This window comes from Triticum dicoccoides, chromosome 6A, assembly GCF_002162155.2.
Source record: "Triticum dicoccoides isolate Atlit2015 ecotype Zavitan chromosome 6A, WEW_v2.0, whole genome shotgun sequence".
In the NCBI taxonomy this organism is placed as follows: Eukaryota; Viridiplantae; Streptophyta; class Magnoliopsida; order Poales; family Poaceae; genus Triticum; species Triticum dicoccoides.
This window is the reverse complement of record NC_041390.1, coordinates 617,679,878-617,684,332: the sequence shown is the minus strand read 5'-3', so window position 1 is coordinate 617,684,332 and position 4,455 is coordinate 617,679,878.

Sequence of the window (4,455 nt, the reverse complement as noted above, 5' to 3'; positions counted from 1 at the left end):
CCTTTACTCGAGCAGTGACAATTTAAATTTGGAATTATATATATTAAAAATGAACCTTGTCACTAGGAATATATGTGGTTAGCGTTCTTAAAGTAACCTCCCTCATCTTAGGGAGGGTGAGGCTAGGGTTTGGGATCGCCTTATCTTCTCTTCTCTCTATAAATGGAGTCTTCATCTTTTCCGTGTAGATATCCTCTTCTTATACGTCTTCCCAATCATGTTGTTTGCTCCACAAAATGCAAGCCCTCATTGGTTGGACAGGGCCGAGCTGGATCACCCATACCACATCAAGGCTAAATCTATGACACTATCTCTATCTATGGAAATGCTTTAAAGGCAAATACCATCAAAGCTACCCATATATGTTTTGGAACCCTATCTGTTGCTAATCATAAGAACATCAACGGTATTATGCGTTGTGGTTTATGTGTTCCAATCTATGCTCGTGAAGTGTGCAATACCTGATCTTGCTCCCAACTTAATGTCTAAATCGTGGGCCCCACCCAAATAATATTAACCTTAATCCATAAATAGAAACATGTTTCCTTCTTCTATAAAAACTAGTCAATGTGCAGATGCAATACACGTCTCAGTACTATTGTACATATACAATGCTTACCATTTCGAGCCACATGTTGTTACTTGCAGTTCAAGATATGCAATGGTTTGGAGCCACTCTGCGAGTTTAAATAGTGACAAGATGTACTTTTGCTAACTTCCCTAAAACATACCAACATAAAATTTATTGCCAACATCCAGCACTCAGGCATCTTACCATGATGAAATGCCTAATGTTCGTGTTTTATACATATGCCTCTATTGGGCAATATATTAAATGCATCCTACCGCACACTATTTCACCATTTACAGTTTGCAAGACTATACTTTCATCGAAAAATGTAGAAATCATAGAACACCCATGTAAATTTATTACTTCGATAAAAACTGTGAAGCACTGAAACAAGAATGAAAGGAAACAATAATAACACCGACAAATAAGCTCCAAAAAATGTAGATATCATATAATATCATAATATATTTCTCATAGTATAAAGTAGCAGATAAGAGATGTGTGTTGATATATCTAAAGAAACAAAAAATCAATGAAAATGTAGTATGCCACTTGTATAAAGTTGAGGACTTAGATTCACAATAAATTATGAAATGTGCAATTCTCCATCCTCCTCACTTCCTCATCCAGGCATAAAGGTATCGAGATGTGAGTCTATCCCTTTCATACCATTGCGGACTTACAAAAAGTTACCAAATGTATATCTCACTTTTTCACAGAGATGCTAGAATTATATTGTACCACATGAGCCCAGAGGTGTCTCCGTCTTCAATGAGGAATGACTTGGCTAGAAGTGCAATTGATGTCCCCAACAACATTGATATCACTATACTGGAATATTTGGTAGATACAAAATTGCAGAGTATTCAGAAATGCGGGCTTGATTCTGACAATTGGCTCAGGTTACCCATAGATGATCTTACTCTGGTTGCACATAGAGTAAGGAATAAGCCCCCCTTTCAATCATGGATGAACCATAATAGCTCTTCCTACCTTATATTGTACATTATTGCCATCATGCATTGCCATATCTACAAGGACACTACACATAACTGAATCTGCAACCATTGAATAGAGGAAGAACATTGTTGTGACTATTCTTTTTTTGAACTCCAGACATATTATAATTTTGTTGAACTCAATGTTACAACAATCTAATCCATCCAAGACATGTAGGAACAAGAAAAATGATGATCATCTATGTTGATAAAAAGGCACAAAATGTGAGCCGGCGGCAAGGCACTTCTCGACTAACATAAATACAACTCAATATACTTTAGTTGCTACTCCCTCCATAAAGAAACATAAGAGCGTTTAGACCACTACTTTAGTGATCTAAAGGCTCTTATATTTCTTTACAGGGGGAGTACAATGTACCCAACAAATGATATCAACAAAGCTCATATCTAAACTATAGAAATTTATGAACTCGTCTCACATAATTTCCATACTTTCGAGTCACTTCAAGTATACATGATTCATATACAAAATCACATACACATCAAAACTCACACTGACTGGATTGAGAATTTAATGTGTTAGCTCGTCGAGAGAGAAAATGTTATGAAGACTAATCCAGAATGAACTCATATAATCTTAACCATCACATTGATAAGGAATAGAAAGTGATCAAGTTTTGACTCCAAACATAGGACAAACAATAAACAAATAGCTCAAAATTTCTTGTCATGGGAGCTCATACATGCACCTCAATATTTGAGTCTCCTAAAAAATTATAAAGTATAAAGTGTAATTCTCCATCTAGATCAATATGCAGAGACAAGATATAACATATATGTTGATGAATGGAAAGAGCACATTAGAATCACTAAAAATTCTCAAGATATAACAGACTCCATGAATATCAATGATACTTGAGTGAACAGATTAATGACGAACCGTTCATTTTCTCTTTTTGGAGTAGATTAATGATGGACTACGGGTAATTCTTAGAAAGTAAAGGGGCTTTCTAAAAAAGCGTGTGACAAACCAAGAATATCACCTTCTTTTATTAGTAGGTATGGATATAACAGGAGGAGGATGTGAGTTTGATCCCTAGAGAAGCATACTATTTTTTCTGGCCCGCAAGAGGTAGCAAATGCACCCAGACGCAATAGAAAGTAATGCACATGCCCAATAGCAACGCATGGGTAGACTATTAACGAAATGCACGAAACGTATTGGCAGAGTTTTTAATGGAATGCACAAAATGTTTTCTGCCGCACAAAAAAAACAAAAATGTTTTGTATACCTACTAAAAAAAGGACGTGCGTTCTTCTTCTTTGATTATGCACCCACATGTCTCATTTATCTAGTTTAATTATCCCACCAATCCATTTAATTAGGATCTAATCATCATGGATGGAATGCATGTTCAATTAGCCCACCAACATAGCACGTATAGAGGTTTAGGTGGCCTTGTCTCTCCTTGTTTCTCATGTGTATCATCGTGTCCCACAATCATGCCTTCGATTACAAAAATTAATGCCTTTGATGGTGCAACATCCTCCTTTCATATTCCTGGTAGCCACCACACAATCTTTGGGAGTTAATTTCTTTCGGATCTTTAGACACGTACATAAATCATCCGGGACATTATATAATTTGCTTGAGCTATGCATGTTCCCTCCTTTATCAAGTCTTTGTTTTGTCCTCTCTGTTTCTTGGATCTTGAGAAGGCTTGTTGATATTTCATGCAATTTGCAAGTGTATATAAATTGATGGGACTAGGTGTAAAAAATTGAGGTGGTACTATTAATTGGCCGACGAACCCTCTCTTCTAACACAATTCTATGCTTAGATCAGTCGATTGGAGCCTTCGTTTTGGTAGGGGAGATCCTGAGTTCGAATCCGACACGGATAACATTTATTTTCCTGTGTTTAGTACCACATCAGATAGGTATAGGACAAAATAATTCTATATGGTGAAGGGACAAAAATCCAGAGAAATGCACCTCCCTTTTATAGTAATAAGGTATAGAAAGATACTTGATTTATCAACACTCACCATTTGCCATGAGGCTGCACAATAAGAATCCAAAATAGATTACAAGGCATCAACATTGCAGGAATTAGCTCTCATGTGGATCAAAGAGTAATACACAAAGAGGAGATCTATAATAGATGGAGCATCCATGCAAATCTTAATTGCAATAATATTTTCATTCTCCCCCGCATGCACAAGAAGAGCAGTTAGACCCTACGTACACAACAAGAAAAGATAGGGAGATAAAGGGTCTCCCTGTCTCAAACCTCTTGTGGGCTTTAAATTCTCATTTTTTTCTGAATTAAAACGAACCAGGTTTTCAACACTTGAAACACAATGAATAATGAAATTTACCCAATTTTCGTGAAAACCAAGCTTCAGCATAATTACCTTCAGAAGAATCCACTCCACTCGGTCATATTCTTTATGCATGTCAAGCTTGATAGCACGCAAACCTTATTTACCATCCCTCTTGTTTTTAATTGTGTGAAAGCACTAGTACACCACTAAAATATTATATGTCATCATTCTCTCAGGAACAAAAGCACTCCGAGTCAGGCAAATAATCTAAGGCAAAAGAGAACCTTCGAACAGGCAACCACCATTTTTGATATAACCTTACCAGCCACACCACATCGCACAAACTAATCGTTCTAAAATGAGTCACCTTTTTTCACTATTGGAATCAGCTCATTTGCCATCTGCCAGCTCTTTGCCGTCAGCTAGCGGACGGCAAAGAAGCTCTTTGCCATCAGCTACCCAAAAGCAGACGGCAAAGAAATGGCAGACGGCAAAGAAGCTCTTTGCCGTCCGCGAGCTCTTTGTCGTCTGACAGCGGACGGCAAAGAATTTTTGCCGTCCGCTGGCAGACGGCAAAGAGAGGTGGCCCCCACCCCCC